This window comes from Oncorhynchus masou, chromosome 15 (genome assembly GCF_036934945.1).
Source record: "Oncorhynchus masou masou isolate Uvic2021 chromosome 15, UVic_Omas_1.1, whole genome shotgun sequence".
NCBI classification, from domain to species: domain Eukaryota; kingdom Metazoa; phylum Chordata; class Actinopteri; order Salmoniformes; family Salmonidae; genus Oncorhynchus; species Oncorhynchus masou.
Window position 1 is genome coordinate 11875363 of NC_088226.1, and position 12729 is coordinate 11888091.

Below are 12729 nucleotides of genomic sequence, written 5' to 3' on the forward strand. Positions count from 1 at the left end.
ACTTAATACATTATAAACAACTAATTGGTACGTCTACCTTTACTTATTACTTCTGTAAACTTTCATTATTCTCCCTCTTCATGTGGGAGAGAAATAAACAAAAATATCTTAGATATGTGGGTTTTTGGTAATGACATTTCAAGGCACAAGGCAATGTTTCTTAAACTTACAGAAGGCAGAAAAACATATCCTAAATATAAGTGTTTATTAGTTGGCAGCATTGTTGTGTTTTAATGTACCTCTGATACCTTTTAAGACTTGTTCTGCCAGATGTTTCCTAAGACCCCTTTTCTATCTGTTTGACCGGAAATCAAGGCCTTTGCTTATTCCTAATTCTTAGAATGAAAATGGTTGTAAAATGTATATACAGTGCATTCAAAAAGTATTCAGACCCCTTGACTTTTTAAAAACATTTTTGTTACGTTACAGCCTTATTCTAAAATGGATTAAATATATTTTCCCCTCATCAATCTACACACTCTACCTTGTAATGACAAAGCAAAAACAGGTTGTTAGACATTTTCTTCAAATGGATTAAAAATAAAACTGAAATATCACATTTGCATAAGTATTCAGACCCTTTATCCAGTACTTTGTTGAAGCACCTTTGGCAGCGATTACAGCCTCAAGTCTTCTTGGGTATGACGCTACAGGCTTGGCACACCCATTCTTCTCTGCAGATCGTCTCAAGCTCTGTCAGGTTGGATGGGGGGGCGTTGCTGTATAGCTATTTTCAGGTCTCTCCAGAGATGTATGATCAGGTTCAAGTCCGGGCTCTTGCTGGGCCACTCAAGGACATTCAGAGACTTCTCCCGAAGCCACTACTGCGTTGTCTTGGCTGTGTGCTTAGGGTCATTATCCTGTTGGAAGGAGAACCTTCTCCCCAGTCTGAGGTCCTGAGCACTCTGGAGCAGGTTTTCATCAAGGATCTCTCTGTACTTTGCTCTCCTCATCTTTCCCTCGACCCCAACTAGTCTCCCTGCCACTGAAAAACAGCCCCACAGCATGACGCTCCACCACCATGCTTCACCATAGGGATGGTGCCAGGTTTCTCCAGATGTGTCATTTGGCATTCAGGTCAAAGAGTTAAATCTTGGTTTCATCAGACCAGAGAGTCTTGTTTCTCATGGTCTGAGAGTCCTTTAGGTGCCCTTTGGCAAATTACAAGTATGCTGTCATGTGCCTTTTACCGAGGAGTGGCTTCCGTCTGGCCACTCAACCATAAAGACCTGGTTGGTGGAATGCTGCAGAGATGGTTGTCCTTCTGGAAGGTTCTCCCATCTCCACATAGGAACTCTGGAGCTCTGTCAGAGTGACCATCGGGTTGTTTCGTCACCACCCTGACCAAGGCTCTTCTCCCCCGATCGCTCAGTTTGGCCGGGCAGACAGCTCTAGGAAGAGTCCTGGTGGTTCTAAACTTCTTCCATTTAAGAATGATGGAGGCCACTGTGTTCTTTGGGATCTTCAATGCTGCAGACATTTTTTGGTACCCTACCAAAGATCTGTTCCTCGACACAATCCTGTCTCGGAGTTCTACAGACAATTCCTTCAACCTCATGACTTGGTTTTGCTCTGACATGCACTGTCAACTGTGGGACCGTATATTGGCAGGTGTGTGCAAATCATGTCCAATCAATTGATTTTATCACAGTTGGACTCCAATCATGTTCTAGAAACATCTCAAGGATGATCAATTGAAACAGGATGCACCTGAGCTCAATTTCGAGTCTCATAGCAAAGGATCTGAATATGTACAGTATGTAAATAAGGTATTTCTGTTTTTTATTTTTAATACATTTGCAAAAAATTCTGTAAACCTGTTTCGCTTTGTCATTATGGGGTATTGTGTGTATATTGATGAGAAACATTTTTAGTTAATCCGTTTTAGAATAAGGTTGTAACGTAACAAAATGTGGAAATAGGGGAAGGGGTCTGAATACTTTCCGAATGCATCGTATGCCTTAATTTCTAAAACACAGACTCTTAGCCACCAAATTTGATATGCTCATATGAACGTCACATGTTAGTGCTCATAGTTTGTTTTTTTTACATGGAAATGCACTACTTTTTATGTGGCGATAGAGAAAAGGGTAGCTGGTCATTATCCCAAAATAACAGAGAGCTCAACCATTTTTGAGTTTGTCAATTCCTTGCCTTACTTTAGTACTTTGAGTACATCAACGTTGCAAATCAAACACTTCTATGCCTTGAGGGCAGCATGTTGAAGTTATTGGAAGATCATGTGTGGCCAATGTGGAAACCAGGTGTCCTTTAATTCCTATTGGCGACAAGTCTGTGACTGACTGATGGTGAGCCGAGCTGGACGCCAGACACAAACCCCCAGGGCAGCTCTGGTAGTAGAGGCCAGGGATGGTTGGATGACTCTGTCATATATCTGATCTGATGGTCTGGCTGAGGCCATTGTTGCCATGCTCTGGCTCTATCTGTTGGCTCAGTTATCTGTGTTTCCTGTGACTGGCAGCAGTGTGGATGGGCTCTGGGCCGGGCCTGGCAGCTTGGCAGTGCCACTGATGAGTTAAATGGGCTGGGTGGGTTGTGGTGGGTAGAGCTTGGCTGTCCTTTTTAATTCTGGCCTTCTTTCATCTCTGAGGTGAACACAGCTATGACGATGCTTCTTTGCAGGGACGCCAAATGACCTGTCTGTGATGCACAGATGGTTGGTCTTCGTACAACAACCAGAATACATCAGCCAGCGCAAGGCAGCACAGACTGTCTAAATATCTTATAGCACTGTGACTCACAGCCCCCAAATTGCACTGAACTAAAATATAAATGCAACATGTAAAGTGTTGGTCTCATGTTTCATGAGCTGAAATAAAAGATCCCAGAAATGTTCCATACTGTATGCACAAAAATTGTCCCCTGCACAAGGTGCACCTGTGTAATGATCAGGATGTTTAATCAGCTTCTAGATATGCCACACCTGTCAGGTGGATGGATTATCTTGACAAAGGAGAAATGCTCACTACCAGGGATGTAAACACATTTGTGCACAACATTTGAGAGAAATAAGCTTTTTGTGCGTATGGAACATTTTTGGGATCTTTTATTTCAGCTCATGAAACATGAGACCAACACTTTACATGTTGCGTTTATAGTTTTGTTCGGTATACTTTGAATTTACTCAAGCATATTTGAAGCCACTAACCAATCATAAAGCCTTAACATGAGGGTTGTATTCTAGTCCATACAGACTAGAATACACTCTTGGCATTCTTGTCCATACAGAATACAAATACATTTTTGTTTTCCATTGAAAAAGGTTTCACTACGGTGTGCCCTACTGAACATGACCCAGGAGGAATTCACTCTGACCCACCAGTGACTTCTGACACAGCATTTAGAAAATAATTTGCTTGCTGTTTGTAAAAAGGTGTTTGGAAGATGTAGTGCTTTCATAGAAATACCCTGAAGCTGTCAATGCAGGCATCTCTGTAAGACAACATATTAACTGCGCTTTCACATGGTGCGATATGCAATGATTTACCTATTAAATGTTTTAAACAGACAGATGGCAACCCTCTCATGTTTCAGTGGAGCACCTGCTTGGCTTAGTGTGCTCGGTGTACCACACCAAGGAGAGGAAGCAAAGTCATACTGTTTGGGAGTATTAAATCCTGCATGCTTTTCATTATGCTTCCCCTCATGCCAAATGTATATTATCTTCATACTACACTGAACAGAAATATAAATGTAAAGTGTTGTTTCATGAGCTCAGACATTTTCCATACACACAAAAAGCTTATTTGTCTCAACTTTTGTGCAGAAACTTGTTTACATCCCTGTTAGTGAACATTTCTCATTTGCCAAGATAATATATCCACCTGACAGATGTGCCATATCAAGAAGCTGATTAAACAGCATGATCATTACACAGGTGCAACTTGTGCTGGGGACAATGAAAGGCCACTAAAATGTGCAGTTTTGTCACACAACACAATGCCACATATGTCTCAAGATTTGAGGTAGCATGCAATTGGCATGCTGACTGCAGGAATGTCCACCAGAGCTGTTTCCAGAAAATGTAATGTCAATTTCTCTACCATAAGCCACCTCCAATGTCCATTTTAGAGATTTTAGCAGTACGTCCAACCGGCCTCACAACTGCAGACCACATGTAACCACGCCATCCCAGGACCTCCACATCCAGTTCCTTCACCTGTAGGATCGTCTGAGTCCAGCCACCCAAACAGCTGATAAAACTGTGGGTTTGTACAACTGAAGAATTGCTACACAAACTGTCAGAAGCCGTCTCAGTGAAGCTCATCTGCATGCTCGTTGTCCTCACCAGGGTCTTGACTTGACTGTAACCGACTTCAGTGGGCAAATGCTCACCTTCGATGTCCACTGACACGCTGGAGAAGTGTGCTACATTTACATTTAAGTCATTTAGCAGACGCTCTTATCCAGAGCGACTTACAAATTGGTGAATTCACCTTCTGACATCCAGTGGAACAGCCACTTTACAATAGTGCATCTAAATCATTAAGGGGGGGTGGTGAGAAGGATTACTTATCTTATCCTAGGTATTCCTTGAAGAGGTGGGGTTTCAGGTGCTGTCCTATTTCAATAGGGAGGCGGCACATGGCAGGGAGATCAGAGCCTGGAGCCACAGCTCCAGGCAAGCACCATGGTCTTGTAACGGATCAGTAACCGAGAGAACTTGGGAATTGCCTGATCATTAGATGATAGGACCGCCCGTCCACTGTACAGCTTGAACCTACAGGAACGGGACCGCCATGATGAACAGGGTGTTGTCCAGGATCACGCCAAGGTTCTTAAGGACACAATGGATCAACCCGAGATCATGGAACGGGCAGTCCTTCCCCGGGAGGAAGAGCAGCTCCGTCTTGCCGAGGTTCAGCTTGAGGTGGTGATCCGTCATCCACACTGATATGTCTGCCAGACATGATGGATCGCCACCTGGTCATCAGAAGGGGGAAAGGAGAAGATTAATTGTGTGTCGTCTGCATAGCAATGATAGGAGAGACCATGTGAGGTTATGACAGAACCAGTGACTTGGTGTATAGCGAGAATAGGAGAGGGCCTAGAACAGAGCCCTGGGGGCCATTTCGCCACGCCACCAGGAGCGACCTGTCAGGTAGGACGCAATCCAAGCGTCCGGAGATGCCCAACTCGGAGAGGGTGGAGAGGAGGATCTGATGGTTCACAGTGCAGCCGATAGGTCTAGAAGGATGTCAGTGCGGAGCGCCTTTGATACAGAGAAGAGCAGTCTCACCACCTGAATTTGCATTCTGAGAGAGATAGTGGGAGAGCTGGCCAAGGACGGCACCTCAAGAGTTTTGGAGAGAAAAGAAAGAAGGGATACTGGTCTGTAGTTCCGGAGGGATCGAGTGTTTTTTCAGAAGGGGTGCAACTCTCGCTCTCTTGAAGACGGAAGGGACTAGCCAGCGGTCAGGGATGAGTTGATGAGCGAGGTGAGGTAAGGGAGAAGGTCCCCGGAAATGGTCTGGAGAAGAGAGGAGGGGATAGGGTCAAGCGGGCACGGCCGTCACAGAGATTTCATCTGGAGAGAGAGGAGAAAGAGGTCAGAGCACAGGGTAGGGCAGTGTGTTTGACTTAGCAAACGAGGATCGGATGTCGTCGACCTTCTTTTCAAAATGGTTGACGAAGTCATCTGCAGAGAGGGAGGAGGGGGGAGGGGGAGGAGGAGGATTCAGGAGGGAGGAGAAGGTGGCAAAGAGCTTCCTAGGGTTAGAGGCAGATGCTTGGAATTTAGAGTGGTAGAAAGTGGCTTTAGCAGCAGAGACAGAGGAGGAAAATGTAGAGAGGAGGGAGTGAAAGGATGCCAGGTGAGCAGAGGGAAGAGATGATAGGATGGAAGAGGAGAGAGTAGCGGGGGAGAGAGAGCGAAGGTTGGGACGGCGCGATACCATCCGAGTAGGGGCAGTGTGGGAAGTGTTGGATGAGAGCGAGAGGGAAAAGGATACAAGGTAGTGGTCGGAGACTTGGAGGGGAGTTGCAATGAGGTTAGTGGAAGAACAGCATCTAGTAAAGATGAGGTCGAGCGTATTGCCTGCCTAGGGGGGGAAGGTGAGAGGGTGAGGTCAAAGTGGAAAGAAGGAGGCAGAGAGGAATGAGTCAAAGGTAGACGTGGGGAGGTTAAAGTCGCCCAGGACTGTGAGAGGTGAGCCGTCCTCAGGAAAGGAGCTTATCAAGGCATCAATCATTGATGAATCTCCGAGGAACCTGGCGATAAATGATAAGGATGTTAACTGGTAACTGTGACAGCATGGAATTCAAAGGAGGCGATAGATAGATGGGTAAGGGGAGAGAGAGAGAATGACCACTTGGGAGAGATGATGACCAGAAGCTCTCGGGGTGTGCGAGAACACGTGGGCGGACGAAGAGAGAGCAGTAGGAGTAGCAGTGTTATCTGTGGTGATCCATGTATTTCGAGGACTGGAGGGAGGCATAGGCTGAGATGAACTCTGCCTTGTTGGCCGCAGATCGGCAGTTCCAGAGGCTACCGGAGACCAGGAACTCCACGTGGGTCGTGCGCGCTGGGACCACCAGATTAGGTGGCCGCGGCCAGGTGTGGGGCGTTTGTATGGTCTGTGCAGAGAGGAGAGAACAGGGATAGATAGACACATAGTTGACAGGGTACAGAAGAGGCTACGCTAATGCAGATTGGAATGCAAGTGGACTACACGTCTCGAATGTTCAGAAAGTTAATACGTCAAGAATCTTATAGACTAAAATGATTGAAATGATACAGTACTGCTGGAGTAGGCTAGCTGGTAGTGGCTGCGATGTAGCTAACCTAGAAAATTCTAGGCTAAACAATTGACTTAGATACAAAGACGGCTATGTAGCTAGCTAGCTACGATCAAACAAAACAAACCGTTGTACTGTAATAGTTACTAGCAGCTACGATCGCTTAAGAAAACAAATAGCTGGCCAGCTAACCTAGTCTAGGCTACACAATTGTCTTAGATACAAAACGGCTATGTAGCTTAGCTACGATCAAACAAAACAAACCGTTGTACTGTAATAGTTACTACTGTGCGCTATTCGGTAGGGGCTAGCTGGCTAGTTACGTTGAAAGAACGACAATAGCTGGCCAGCTAACCTAGAAAATCGCTCTAGACTACACAATTGTCTTGGCTAGCTACTCAAACAAATCAAACCGTTGTACTGTAATGAATGAAATGAAAAATGTGATACTACCTGTGGAGCCCGGAATGTGACCGGGTAGTTGGAGTTCAATTCGGTAGAGGTTGGCATTCAGCTAGCCACATTTCCTACGTTAAGGCCATCTAACCTCGGTAAATTAAGATAATCACTCTAAGTCTACACACTCTAAATGCACAATTAATGACAACATGGATCCTGAGGCCCATTGTGATTTCAACATGATAATGCATGGCCCCATGTCGCAAGGATCTGTGCACAATTCCTCGAAGCTGAAAATCTCCCAGTTCTTCCATGGCCTGCATACTCACACATTAAGCATGTTTGGGATGCTCTGGATCGATGTGTACGACAGTGTGTTCCAGTTCCCGCCAATATCCAGCAACTTCGCACAGCCATTGAAGAGGACTGTTACAACATTCCACAGGCCACAATCAATAGCCTGTTCAACTCTATGCGAAGGAGATTAACTATTTTGTTTTTGTTTTTATGCAGAGGCTAGGGGTTACATGTTGGTTTTCTGATGCACTCTCTTACCTTTTTTAAAATGGTATCTGTGACCAACAGATGCATATCTCTATTCCCATTCATGTGAAATCCAAAGATTAGGGCCTAATTAATTAATTTAATTGACTGATTTCCTTATATGAAATATTTAAAATTGTTGCAGTTATATTTTTGTTCAGTGTATTAACTCTCCACAGCAGCTCATCATCCCTCACGTTAATCTTTAAGGACAAACACCATGAATTAAGCACTGTCATAACCCATTTAGAAGAGCAGAGAGCCGACAACTAACAGTACACAGACCTGAAGCCAACATTAGACTCAAAGGAACTATGAGGAAAATAACTGCTGCAGTACCACACAATGTAAATAAATCATAACTAAACCCGAACATGAAGTTTTAAGGCAAGTAGCCACAACTTTAGAACACAGTGTTTTCTGACACTGACTCTTCTGTTCGCCTCACTGAACTTTTGCTAAATTTAACCTGATATCTCTGTCAGCTGACAAGCAGATCCAAACGTTACTAATCAGAGGCTCCATAGTCTTGTACTCTAGTTTTCCCTGCTCTCGCTCTCTCTCGCGCGCGCACTGTCTCGCTCTCTTTGAATATTATAAATCACAGAGTATTGGTGGTTTCGCATGCTTGCTGCTTCTTCTTGGTTGGATAGACCTGCATTTTTCAGAGGACCAAAGGGACTGCAGCTGAGTGAATCAGAGAGAAATGCTAGAAACATTTAATTGAATTATTTAATAATCTCTTCCCTTTGCTCAAGCACTTGAGCAGTAATGTATTTAGGTTTCTCTCCATTAAATTGGTACATTGATTCTACATTGAAAGGGTGGTGTCATGTTTTACTGAATTCAACTATAGTTGACAAACTGCCTACAATCTTTGAATGTCTTTCACAAATGCTGTTTGTTTAGGATCATAGTCTGTTTTCTGTGTTTGGAGTGGTTGTCCATGCTGTTATTCATCAGCAACAGAAGCAGTTATGGCTACCCAAGTGATTTTGGCACATAATCTTATCTACAGCTACCTGTTTGTTTCAGTTGGCATCAGACTTCTTCTTCAGAACATTCCATGGATTCTAGCCCAGGTGTTCTCTACAGCGCTCAATCACCTTTATCAGCAATCCAGCCTTGAGTTGATCTTTCACCTGTTAATGAAAAACAGTTGCTGAGGTCTCTGGTTACTAATTGATGAGAAGAAGCCATATGTGAGGCCTTTGGATGACGGCAGAGCCTCATCTTCTTCTGCCTCCTTTCTGTTTGATGGGGTTAATATTTAATAGATGATCATGAATATTTCACGCGACTCCTTTCTTGCGTGGTGCAACAGAGCTGTCAGGTGAGCGCAGATACTCAGTGGGAGGGAGAGGCAGGATTACTGCTCAACATCCGCTGGAATTGGGTTCCAAGAGTCTCCGAGAGGCCCCTGGCTGGCTCCGCCTAACTGTCAGAGATATGCTTTGATCAGAAACATCTGTCCAACCTGTTCACATTTAGTCACTCAACTTTGTGTGGTTCTCAAGAAAGCAGCCCATTCTGATCAAACTAGAGATACAGAAATTGGGACGTGGGAGGTATTTTCAGTCGGTCAAGAGGCTGAGTGGGATCTGAGTGGGAATCGAGAGGTTGAAAGAGAATTCTGAATAGAGTTGAAAGAGCTGTATTGAAACATGAGGAGGAGACAAAGGAAATGACTAAAGACCCTATGCTGTCACTGTAGCTGCATAATACTGACCCTTAGTCACTGTTTAACATGTGGTTGTGGTTTTACACCTTAACTGTATGTGCAGATATGGCTTAAATCAGGTTTATTGGCCTACCGTGCTCAATAACGACAAAATATTAACGTCACCTCGCAAGCTTCTCAAACAATATCATAAGCAAAACACACAAGCATCTGTTGTTCACAGATAATAGCAATTGTATGCTTCGTTGATTGATTGAGCGAGCGATCCTATAGTTTTAGAAAGAGGATGTTTTCACACGAAGGGGACTCTCCCCTTGACCATTGAGTTTCTTGGTGTAGCCTGATAACATTGTCCTTGTCTCCAGTCACAACTGCAAGCCCTCCTATTAAACAACAGCCATTAGGCCAGGCAGGCAGGTGGTGGAAGCAAGGCTCTCTGCAGCCCACAGTCTGCTAATAATGCTCTGATCATAGCTAGGGAATCACATTCTGTGTGCCTGCAGCCACAACTGTTTTTTGTTTGATCTTTATTTTACCCCAATGACTCTTTTGGAGGCCTCACTCTGCTCTACTTATCCAGCTGCTCAATGTGAGAATGGGATGGATGGTTTTCTCCTTGTTTGGTTGTTTGATCTGAATGCAACCTCTGGCTGCTTCGTTTGTATTCTTCATGTCTATTATTAATGTATTATAATCTGTGAAAGTGAGATTTTATTGGGTTGGAATTCAATATACAGTATAAATTACCAGTTAAAAGTTTGAACACCTACTCATTCAAGGGTTTTTCTTTATTTGTACTATTTTCTACATTGTAGAATAATAGCGAAGACATCAAATCTATGAAATAACACATATGGAATCATGTAGTAAACAAAAGTGTTAAACAAATCAAAACATATTTTAGATTTTAAATTCTTCAAAGTAGCCACCCTTTGCCTTGATGACAGCTTTGCGCACTCTTGGCATTCTCTCAACTAGCTTCATGAGGAATGCTTTTCCAACAGTCTTGAAGGAGTTCCCACATATGTTGAGCACTTGTTGGCTGCTTTTCCTTCATTCTGCAGTCCAACTCATCCTAAACCATCTCATTTGGGTTGAGGTCGGGTGATTGTGGAGGCCAGGTCATCTGATGCAGGACTCCATCACTCTCCTTGGCCAAATATCCCTTACATAGCCTGGAGGTGTGTTTTGGGTCATTGCCCTGTTGAAAAACAAATGATAGTCCCATTAAGCACAAACCAGATGGAATGGCATATCGCTGCAAAATTCTGTGGTAGCCATGCTGGTTAAGTGTGCCTTGAATTCTAAATAAATCACTGACAGTGTCACCAGCAAAGCACCATCACACCTCCTCCATGCTTCAAGGTGGGAACCACACATGCAGAGATCATCCTTTCACCTACTCTGCGTCTCACAAAGACAAGGCAGTTGGAACCAAAAATCTCAAATTTGGACTCATGAGACTGAAGGACAGATTTGTCCATTGCTCATGTTTCTTGAACCAAGCAACTCTGTTCTTCTTATTGGCGTCCTTTAGTAGTGATTTACGCAGTCTCCTCTGAACAGTTGATGTTAAGATGTGTCTGTTATTTGAACTCTGTGAAGCATTTATTTGGGCTGCAATCTAAGGTGCAGTTAACTCTAATGATTTTATACTCTGCAGCAGAGGTAACTCTGGGGCTTTCTTTCCTGTGGCGGTCCTCATGAGACAGTTTCATCATAACGCTTGATGGTTTTTGCGACTGCACTTGAAGAAACTTTCAAAGTTGTTGAAATTTTCCGTATTGATGACCTTTATGTCTTAAAGTAATGAAGGACTGTGATTTCTCTTTGCTTTTTTGAGCTGTTCTTGCCATAATTTGGACTTGGTCTTTTACCAACTAGGGCTAACTTCTAAATGCCACCCCTACATTGTCACAACACATCTGATTGGCTCAAAAACATTAAGGAAATAAATTCCACAAATTAACTTTTAACAAGGCACACCTGTTAATTGAAATGCATTATAGGTGACAACCTCATGAAGCTGGTTGAGTGAATGCCAAGAGTGTGCAAAGCTGTCATCAAGGCAAGCAGTGGCTATTTTGAAGAATCTCAAATATAAAATGTATTTTGATTTGTTGAACACTTTTTTGGTTACTACATGATTCCATGATTATTTCATAGTTTTGATGTCTTCGCTATTATTCTACAATGTAGAAAATAGTAAAATAAAGAAAAACCCTGTAATGAGTTAGCGTGTCCAAGCGTTTGACCGGTACTGTATATACAAAAGACAACTTTGCAGAGTATCACTGTATAGGGTAGTTGTTGAGATGTCTCAGTGGCAGCTGGTGTATGGGTTACAGGGTGTATGGAGGGTGAAACATTTGACAAGTGAGCTGACTTTGAATCTTGATGGAGCAGAGGCTGTGGCTTTACATTGAACATCACAGCCACTGAGAGTAGGCTACTCAAGGAGTGTCAACAAGTCATTCTGACAGGCTCTATCTGAGTCTCTTTTCATGCTAGCTGCTCTTTTATGTCAGTTTACATTATACCCTTTCCAGATCCATTCTCTCGTATGGAATAAACTATGTGAACCTTACAATGAAGTTACTCTAAAATAGAGTATAAAATGGACTTCAGTGAGTCACCCATAACCCTAAAGAAATGTAGAAAAAAGCCTCATTATCTCAAAGCTGTACACTATAAGATTATGCAGTCAGTCTGCTGATGTTAATGCATTGAAGCATTACATGGTCTCACTCGCTGTTGTTTTCCCCCAGTCTATTTGTTAAGCTTCAGATCCCTGATGGAACTATCAGTCTGCTGTCGGGATGATATCTCTATGCCGCTTTGAAGACTGCCAGCCTGCCTGTCTCTCCGATGCCTCCACTCCCCTAGCCTGCTGTATGTATCCGTTTTCCCCACCTGAATGAGAATGGCTATAACCCATGCATGACCAATATCCTCACTGTACTGCTTGCGTATCCCAGGAATTATTGTCTCTCTCTCTGCTTTAGCTTAGCCTCAGAAACGATGGTCCTTCCGCCACATCTGTGGTTGGCTGACACAGGAGGAAATAGTTGTGTTATCCGTCTGACAGAGTTCCTTTGCTTAAACATGGCCTTTGCAGGTCAACCCTTTTATCTGTGTGTGATTGATGGAGCTTCAAGGGAGCTGGAGTGCTCTTAAGGTCTGGCGTCAGCTGTCTAATCGCTAGTTGCCTATGCCCTGGCCTGGCCTCTTTCGCACTTCCCCCTCTCCTTGAGAGTTCACCGTTAATCACACCTACTTCATGGTATATCAATCAGAGACTCCATACTCTCTGAATCAGAGAGGTGTGGTGGGCTGTCTTGAACGAC